Consider the following 10,133-nt stretch of genomic DNA (forward strand, 5'->3'; position numbering starts at 1 on the left):
GTGTAGTGAAGTCTGGGCTGTGCTTCTTTAACGTAAAAAATACTTATTTTCCCATCTCGTTGTTTTGCAGGCATGTCAATTTTAAATAAAACAAAATGGAAAGGAGGGACACTGCAAATTGAGTTGGCCAAAGAAAGCTTTTTGCACAGGTAAAAATCAGTTTTTAAAAATGCGTGTTGCTGCTCAAGTTACCCCTCTTCTGTTTATCTGATAATATTATGGCTGTGCTTTCATCTTCTACACTCTTTCAGTTTTCATAGAGAGTGGTGGAGTGTTGATTCATGTGTGATACTGCAACGTGATTTATGTTGTTATTCCCTTAAAGGGAACGTCAAGGTGTTGATTCCTTGAGCAGTGGGTGGTTGCTGTTCTGTGGGAGGGGGTCCCTGCCAGCTCGAATCCAGCACATGGGCTTTATTTAGTAGAGTACTTTTCCCATGTCTGATGTACTTCTTGGTACAGGCTTGCCACAGAGAGGGAGGAAGCAAAGCTGCAGAAAGAAAAGCCACAGAGAAATAACCAAGCATGTCTGTTGGAATCACTGAAAAAGGCTGGAGTTGTGGACTTCCACATGAAAGCAGTCCCAGGTACAGAGGTGGCAGAACACAAGGTATGCTGGGGGAGATGTGTAAGAGAAGTAAACCAAGAAAAAGCAAGCTCATTATATCTAAATTTATGCTAAATCTCTGTGCCTTATGTAAAGACATGTAATTATTGGGGGTGACAGTCCAAGTTGTGAAAAGTGGGCTGAAGAAATACCTCCTGTAGAGACAAGGAGAAGGCTCCTGTTATTCAGAGAGAGTGCTCAGGCATTGGAATGGGCTGCCCAGAGAGGGGGTGGATTCCCCATCCCTGGAGGTTTTTCAACTGAGCTTGGCCGTGGCACTGAGTGCCATGATCTGGTAAAGGGACTGGTGTTGGACCAAGGGTTGGACTTGATGATCTCAGAGGTCTTTTCCAACCCAATCCATTCTATGATTCTGTGATTCTTTGCAGTGACTGGAAATAATTGTGATCTGCTTGTCCCCTCTCGTGGTGTTAAATCAGGAAATGCTTTGTTCCTTGTGTATGTTGGGAATTTGCATAAGCCTGTAGCATAATGTACATTCATGTCACCCTTAAAAGCTTGTAAAGAGACTGTGTGACTTACTTTTATACAGCACATAATTTTTGGTGGCTGGGCTGTCAGGAACTGCTCTCTGTGCTTCACATTCAGGATTAGGGTCTGCACGTGCTTACAAGAGGAAGATTAAAATCACTGAACATGCAAATTAAGACAGGAAAAATAATATTAATTGGAAAGTTTTGAAAATTATTTGCAAAGCACAGAATGGTGCTAGAGGGATTTTTGTGTGTGTGTGGCAAAGGGGAAGAGAGCAAAATAATAGTGATTCTGTCTGTGCAGTGGCTGCTGTTAACTCATAAACCAGAAGCCATATATTAGACATAGTACTTGCAAAGTAAAGAAATTTACTACTTTGTTATCATTCTTTATTTGCAGGTCGTAGAAGTTTGGGGTTTTGGTTGGCTTTGGGTTTTGTTGTTTTTGAGAAGGAAGCTGGCTAAGTTGCACAGTACGATTATATCTCACTAAAGAGCATAAACAAAAATGAATTAGTCACAGATGGTTCTTTTATTAGTAGTTCTGTTATCCAAGAACAAACATCTTTCTCTGTTCCAGGGTTACTTCCACTCTCTTTTTGTTTAACACCGTTTACTTTTCTTTTCCTATAGAAGTGGGTTGTTGGTAAATTTGGCAGAGTCTTGCCTGTCCTCCACCTCAGGAATCCGCAAAAGAATAAAATATCCTTTTCCTACTGTCTGGGCATAGGCACAGTTCCCTTCCTTCTTCTGTCATATGGAGAAACAGTTGCTGAACAGTCTTAATTTTGATTGCTATGTCAGACTCAATTTACTGAATCCCTCAAGTGTGTCTTGCAGTAAATTTGTGTGATTTGGAGCAGTTTCTTAGACTGCACAAGTCAGTTGCTTAAAGACATGAGATGAAAAAGGGCTCCTTGTTGTCCTTTCGTGTAGAATTCAGCCTGTTCAGAAAGACTCGAGTCTGTTTGCTGGAGGAATCTTGTTTTAATTCCTTAACTCAGACCAACGTTGTGAAATATGACCCCTCAAAGTACTGCCATAACCTGAGGAAGCTGGAGCCAGACCGGGCACAAGCAGCTCCTGTGCCTGAGCTCACCCAGCACTTGGAAGGGAGAGATGTCAGTGCAAACAGGAAACGACAAGGAGAGTTCTCTGGGATGAAGAAACCACCTAAAAAACCGAGGCCACTGTGCAGTGAGGCCCTGAATGGAGCAGCAGCTCTGTCCTCTGGGTGCCAGCCCCGTCCAAAACACACCAGCTCACCACAACTCAGCCAGAGATCAAACCCCAAACCCAATGACGAGTTGAAATTGCCTCCATCGAGGAGTCTGGATAGTAAAACGCCAGGCAAAGGTTTATCATCAGATCAGAGGAATGTTAGTGGAGTTACAGCTCGAAATAACACGAGTGTTTCTGACAGTGATGTTGATTCTGAAGAGGAGATCAGAGCCATGGTAAAGAAAGAGACAGAAAAATGGAAAGCTGGAAATGCTGAGACTGAAAGTGACCCCTTGGAAATCGCTGGGGATGATTTTGGATTAAAATACAGTAGTCACTGGTCCTTAAGCAAGCCAGATGCCATGAAGAAAACCACTAAAGGAAGTTACAAAGAGACTGTGGAATATGGTAATGATTATGATTCAGCAGGTACAGATGAAATTATTGCTGAAGGTAAAACTCCAGATCCAAATAGCAGCAAAACTGCAATTTTAGAAGATTCTGAACAGATGAAGGTGGAAAGTAAAAAAATCCTAGCTAACAAAAAAAGTGCTTTGTTAAATGACTCATCACTGAAAACTCAAAATGTAGAAGGAGAACACATTGAAAAAAAGTGGAAAATTAAAAAATCCAAAATTGGTGCATTGCAAACTTCAGCAGTTACCAGTACAGCAGAGACAAGTGATAGTGAGAGCTCTCACTCGGAGTCTGAGCAAGGGGAGTCTGAAATCAGTTCTGACTATGAGTCCATGATGCAAAACTGTTACCGCTTAGACCTTTCCTTACATGACTTAAAAGCATTGGCTGCCAAAAACACTGGGACACCTGCAGAGGAATCTGATGGTGCACAGAGTTCTGCTCAGTCCCCTGCTGAAGAAAATCCTAAGGGTAATGCAAATAAACCAAAACTTCCTAAATGTCACCCTGCAGATAAAAAAAAAAAGCATCTCTCCTGACGATGTGCTGGCTGATATTTTAGCAGGGGAGAATAAGGAAAGCTCCAAGGGACAAAATAATTCACGTTTGAAATATCAGCCCTTCAGGGGAATGGGGTCCCTTTGTGTGAAAGAGTCAACTAAGGACAGTACTGGGTTAAAAAAGGGGTCTGTAGGTTTAGGACTTGGAGCTTGTGTATTTTCTTCTGGGGAGGAGTCATCTAAAAGACAGCCCAAGAACCATCCATTGTGTGCACTTCAAGTCAGCAGTAAAAAGAGACAAAATGTGCCCAGTGAGCAGCATGAGGCACCGTCACCTGGTGCCTCCTCAGCAGATGAGAGACATCAGCCTGTTTCCAGGCCATGTTTACAGGGGAAGAAAAAAGACAGGAGTTCTCCACAAGACCACAGTTCAGAGCATGGAGCTGCCTCTCCCAGCCTTGATCAGAGTGACAGTGAGAGCAGTGACAGGGACAGCAACGCTGCAGGGGCTCTGAAACACGTTAAACGGCAACGGGAGAGCCCAAAACTGCTTTCCAAAAAAATGAAGATGAATGTAAGCAATAAAAAGCCAGAACGCGAAGCTAATACATGTGAGAACAGGAAGACAAGCCTTCCAGAAGATAAGGAGCTTTGTCTTCATGCTACTGCTTCAAAGGAATCTGCAAGAGACAAACAGGAGCAGGACAACCAGAGGAGGCTGGCGGCTCTGGAGGAGAGACACAGGGAGAGAGAACTCCAAAAGAAACTCATTCAAGGAGCACTTTCGAATCTGGTAATTACACTCACAACTTTTATCTGAATAGTCCAGAGTACAAGGAAAAGGGTAATTAATGTATGTGAATTAAGATTCCTAAAAATCATAGTCTGGATCTTCTGATACATTGCCAGTTTTGAGTATATATAAAATCCTGCATACCTCGTCCCTGGAATGCCTCTGGAGTTGCAGGAGGAATAGCAGAGGTCATGGAAACGCCTTTTAGATACTTCTGTATTAGTGCAGCAAGTACTTGCTGTGTTTGACCTGACATTTCCCCCTTTCCTAGGACGGCCAGCCAGCAGGGAAGCACAAACACATCCTATTCGATTCAGACACGGAAAATGAGACGTTGAAAAAAGACGCAAGTTTGGGAAATATGCCTGGAGAAGTAAGTGTTATTAGGCAAAAGCCCTGTGTGACCATGCCTTTTGTTCTGAAGATTAGATTTCCTAGTGAAGTGCCAGAGAAATGTAGGTAAGTTTTGAATTAACATCAGACAGGTTTGACAGTACTTAACCATTCATCTAAGAAAGCTTGAGAGCTTGGAGAATTTGGAAGGAGTTTGAGATTGGTACAGAAGGTATTCTAACTTAGAAGAGAAAGAACTTCTGTATAATTAGTGTTGAAATTCCTCTGCTTTTAGGCAAAGGCAGGGGAGGAGATTGGGCTTGAGCAGTACAGAAGTACTCTGCTCTTTCTGAGACTGGATGAACTGCTAAGGCAGTATCTTGTTTTTGTTGAGCTCCAAAGAACTGTGTAAGGTTTCGTCTTTACTATCATTAGCAGACTCCTCATGATTTTACTGCCATGGTTTAGTACAATTAAATACTTATTTTTTTCTCAAATAGAACTTCTTATCTATGACATTTTTTAATCGCATCTCTGCTAAAACTTTAAAGCATTGGGTTTGCTTTTGTTGGGATTTTGCCTTATAAATGTATTGAGATTAGGACCATTATTGTTATTTAGCCATTGACATTTTTACCTTCCTTGATGTAATCAGAAATTTGCAATTTTTTAACTGTTGTAAAATCTGAGTTGCCCATTTGTAATGGTTCTACCCATGGCTTCCTCAGTAACCACTGTATCTAAGGAAGTTACAAGTATTCCACATGTGTCTTCCACATAGTAGGGGAGGAGGGGTTTTTGGTTTTGGTTGTCCCTTTTTCCTTGGCCGGGGTTGCTGGTGGGAGAGGCTGGAGTCTGATCCCTTCGGTTGCTGGTGGTTCTCCTGTCCTGGGTGAGATTGTTTCATGCTTGTTCCCCTTCCTTGAAGTTTTTAATTGTGTTTGTCTGTTTCATTTGGGTTTTTTTTGGTTTGGTTTTGTTTCTTCCCAATTTTCTTGTTGATCAGTCCCCTTTTCCCTTTCCCCTGGGGGTGGGATCCTACGTACTGTGTACACAGTGTGATTGTGAATGTTAGAAAATATAATTTCTTCTTTTTATTCATTTCAGTTTCTTTTGAGTTAATTTCTTTTCAGTGTTTCTTCCGTTTGCTGGGGAGGCTTTTGAGAGGGGGGAAGGGGGGCCAGTCGAGAGTTGGTAAAAAGCTAGGCTAAACCTGGACACCATTACGTGGATATTTTGCCCATGATGAAATGGAATAATCATAATTTTAATTTTATAATTATAAACCAGAGTTGCACGAGGTGTGTATACAAGATAAGATTGGCAGCATGTTGATCAGTGCTGGAAATGCACAGGGTTGTGCAGGAAATCCACTTTTTCGGGAAAACTGGAAAGCACATGGACAAAGTTGGTACTGATTTATATTCTCAGATGTAAATAACCTCCTTCTTTTGTTTTTCCTTTTTGTTTAACAAAGGATACATCTGCTCCCAAGCCTTCAGGCAAACTGTTTGACAGCAGTGAGGACGAGGAAGACAACACGGACAATGAACGATTCATAATTAAGCCACAGTTTGAAGGCAAAGCTGGGGAAAAAGTGAGTGAACCCATCACTGGAATTTAGTTTTCCTCTGAGAGTCTATAGGGCCACTTCAGAGGAACAGAACTGGTAGGCTTGTATTATTACTGAGTATGATTTATATCAATTTACAATAGAATTCCCTTCAACAGAGGAAAGAGTGGCCATGGAGGAAATAATGTGTGGTGTTATCTTTGTATCCAAAGAAATTCCTGGAAAAGGCCTCAAGAGCTAAAGATTATTAGTATGTTGCCATGAAGTATGAAAAGAAAGGGATTGAACGTTGCTGATTTCCTCCTCCAGTGCTTAAGAGCACTTGTTTCATTTGTTTAGCTCCTGAGGCTGCAGTCCCGATTTGGCACCGATGAAAGATTCCGCATGGACGCCCGATTCCTGGAGAGTGACAGTGAGGAGGAAGGTAAAGCTGCCCATACTTCCTGGTTACTGGTAGTAATGGAGCCATATCATGGAGCTTTAGCTTTTGAAGCACCTTATGGCCTCCTTTGGCTTCTTTGGTGATCCCTTAAAAGAAAACCACCCACCTCTGCTGTGGCTCTGCATGGGAAACACCAGGGGTGGCTGTGCTTTCTTAAAGGTGTATGCTGCAAAAGTATTTGGAACAGCTGAGTGAGGCACATGTGCCTAATAAAACAACATTTGAGACTATTTTTAATACAGCATGATATCAGAATGTGTTTATCCACATTGAAAAACTGGGTAAGCGGTGACTTAGAAAAACCCCCTTTTGGATCATTATATTCATTTAAACTGTTTGTTTTGTAGCCATCCTGCAGCCTGTGGCTGATTTGGCAGTCTTAAGTAGGGTCATTTTTTTTCTTTAGCAGCAGAAGGCAGAAAAGCTGAAAATAGAAAAAGTTTGAATATCCACCCCCAAGAAAAAGAAATTAACCCAGTTTTCAGGATTCAATTTCTTTCTGAAACTTAAATTTTTGCCTCACTCTGCTATTCCCTTCATTGCTTCCATGTGATCTTCTGTAGAGCATCAGCAGTGGCAGAGGGGTTGCAGTTACATGACAGCAGCAGGAAACATGTTAAATACCTGATCTGGCCTTCACATGAAATAGATGCCCAGAACTGTTCTAACCCAAGATTTTCTACAGTGCAAGGGACAAAGTCTCTGAGTAGCTTTTAGATAAAGGAAGCGATGTGTTGATAGACGTGAGCTCTGCTAGTACTGTAGTGATACTATGCATCAAATATCACAGGCTCAGCAGGGAAAATATAATGTATTTCTTGTTATCTTAGCAGAGACAAAGAGCTTGAAGGCAGATGAGGAAGACGAACTTGCTGCAGAGAAAAAGAAAACTCTGCAGATACTGGGAAGCCTCTTGAACATCAACCTGGAACAGCCTAAGCCAAGTAAAACAGCAACAAGTGCCAAGAAATTCAAGTATGAATCATCTGCCATCAGTGAAGGAGTTCTAGGGTGGCTTCAGTTTTGCCGGTGTTTCCTAACCAAAATTTCTGCCTAGATGGCTGAGGAAAGTACTTCCTTTCTTGTGTGTATTTGAAGTCAGTATTTAATGGAATTCCCAGGCACTGACTAGCAGGGACTTTCTAAATGTCAATTACATTTTGGAGAGATTTTGGTGAAGAAGCCAATTTGAATTTGTATCCTACTGTAAAGGTTTGGGGTAGCTTTCATTTGAGCCTTTAGAGTGTCTCATGGTTTCTCTTTGCCTTTCTATTTTCTTAGAGACATTAATGCCCTCCGTTACGATCCCACCAGACAGGACCACGCAGTTTTTGAAAGGAAACCAAGTACTACAGAAAAGGAGAGGTAATATTACAGCTTGGTAACTATAGTTGTGATGTTTCTCCCCTTAGAGAGAAGCCTATGGCAGCAGACTGAGTTTGAAACTACGCAGACTGCTATTTTCTCTTTAGTCCTCCCTGTGATTGCGGAAATCAATATACAATAGGAATTGTGAGCACTAAAACCAGCATGCAGTGTCATCTTTTCTTTGTAGTCCATCTACTCTCTGCATGCCATTTTCTGTCCTCACTGAAGGTGAGAAAGGTCAAGTCATGGACTTGAAGATTTGAGAAGTTTTCAAGAGACATGTGTATTAGCTCTTATCCTGTGAAAAAGCATATTAGCTCTTAACATTTCTTTTGCCAGAAGAGAAATCTGTCCTAAGTATCTTCATTTATGAACTACCACATGTTAAGTGAAAAGTCCCTTAATGATGTGGGTAATAAAAAGGAGGCTTGTTCCTGCCTTTAGAATCAAAGCTCAGATGTTTCCCCTGCACTGCTCTCTCCCTTAAAAGTGAACTCCTCATCAATGTGCATGGCTGAGTTTAGGAAAACATCAAGAGCCAGGTGGCTCTTTCTTTTAAAAACAGCTGTGTTGTGTTACTGTCCTCAAACAATCCCATTTCAGTAAAGCTAAAAGGAAGAAGAAGAAGAAAGAAGAGAGTGAGAAACTGCCTCAAGTGTCTGAAGAAGTCTATTATGATATTGCTGCTGATTTAAAAGACTTATTTGGATCTTCAAAGAGCCAATCAGAGAAACGTGAGGGAATACCCTGGGACAAAGATGATGCAGAAGACTCTGCCCCACCTGACTATTTGGAACCTGTCTCTGGGAATAACACAGCTCAGGAGCCGAGTGGTTTCAAGTTTTCCTTCTTTGGAGACACAGTGAAGTCAGGTGTAAAAGAAGGTAAGAGCAGGACAGTGCAATTTCTAGTGAATGGCTCACGTCGGGCACTGTGCAGGACTACGGTGCTTAGAAATTCAGAATCCAGGGCATTTTCAGAGGCAAAAGTGAGTAATGAGGCAGAATCATTATGATCTTCAGTTACACTTGCCAGGATTGTGGTAGCTCAGCTTGCACCCCAGGAATCTTGAAAGGGATGTTTTGAGAAAGAACGATTATTTATTTGTTTTTTTTAAACAGTGATGGACGTTGTTGTCATCCCCTACATTTCTCAGACAGGGAAAAAGGTGATATGCCAAGTCAAAGTTTCACACAACCCAACAAGATTTGAAATCAAAGGTGTGTTAATGGAGTAATGTGAGCAAAAGCAAATCTGGAGTTGACGCCAAGAACATTCAAGATTGCTTTATTATTTACTTAATTTTCTTATTGTACCTTTAGAAAATTGAAACTGAATGACCCATGACTATAGGGGATATAAGTGTTACACACTCAAGATTAAAACATACTGAATTAAGTCAGTCAGTAGGGTAGGAAACAAAACAAACCATGTGAAGTTAAATGAAAGATTTAAAACAAACAAAGCCCCCCACATTTTTGTTGACTTCAGAAAGGATTCACTGTTCTGAATGCACTAATAAAGGTTTCAGGATATGAAAGAGACCCCCAGAACAAAGTGAAAAATACCTGAGCAGAGACGTAGTTCAGAAAGCCCGAGAGGGGGAGGTTTTCATCCTTCTTAAATCTGCTTTTCCAATGTAAGTTCTTCACTGGGAAGTAGGGTTTTTTGCTGGCAAGTAGAGGAATAATCTGATTTTTTATTTCAATTGTGATAATCTTGCAGAGCCCTACATCCTTGAAACAATAAAACCTGCAAAAGTCACATGGCAAGAAGATCCACGTTTCCAGGACAGCAGTTCTGAGGATGGTGATGAGCCAGAGGCATCAGAAATTGAAAAGGATCAAGAAATGCAAGTTGTATTTGTTTTCTGTTTGGTTGTAGTAATTTGCTGCTGTGAGAATAGCAGCACTCAGGTCCTGGGAAACTGCTGTCTTCATTCCACATCTCTGAGCAACGGAAGTTATCCTGGAAAACCATTCCTTGCTGCACAGAGTGTAACAGTGAAACATCCCAACAGCCCATTTGCTTTGACCTTGAGTATAAAAATACAAAAGCTGAGTTTGTGGTTGAACACTGGAGAAATTAAGTGGGTAATTTTGGTTCAACCCAAACCAGGTTTGGTTTGGCCAAAAGTCAGAGACATAGTAAATTTTCTTTTATAAAAGGGTCTTTTTTATAGGAGACCGTATTTGGTTACTGTGGAGGAATGTTCTTCCATGCATTCTGTTTCTCTGAAGCACTACAGCTTTAACTTGCATTAATGGAATTTGACAGTAACTTTCTTGATGTTAAAGTTTCCTTGTGTTTGTCCAGGTTTCTTTGCTTGCCACAAAGAGAAAGTACAAGATTTTTCTTCTTCTCCAAAGACGATGAACGACTGAG

General features: G+C 41.2%; 1 pseudogene; it reads left to right on the forward strand.

Moving 5' to 3' along the window:
• Positions 1–454: 454 nt before the first annotated feature.
• Positions 455–9,913, forward strand: LOC139669206 (nucleolar protein 8-like; annotated as a pseudogene).
• The last annotated feature ends 220 nt before the right edge of the window (positions 9,914–10,133 follow it).

The sequence above is a fragment of the Pithys albifrons genome, chromosome 3 (genome assembly GCF_047495875.1).
Source record: "Pithys albifrons albifrons isolate INPA30051 chromosome 3, PitAlb_v1, whole genome shotgun sequence".
NCBI classification, from domain to species: domain Eukaryota; kingdom Metazoa; phylum Chordata; class Aves; order Passeriformes; family Thamnophilidae; genus Pithys; species Pithys albifrons.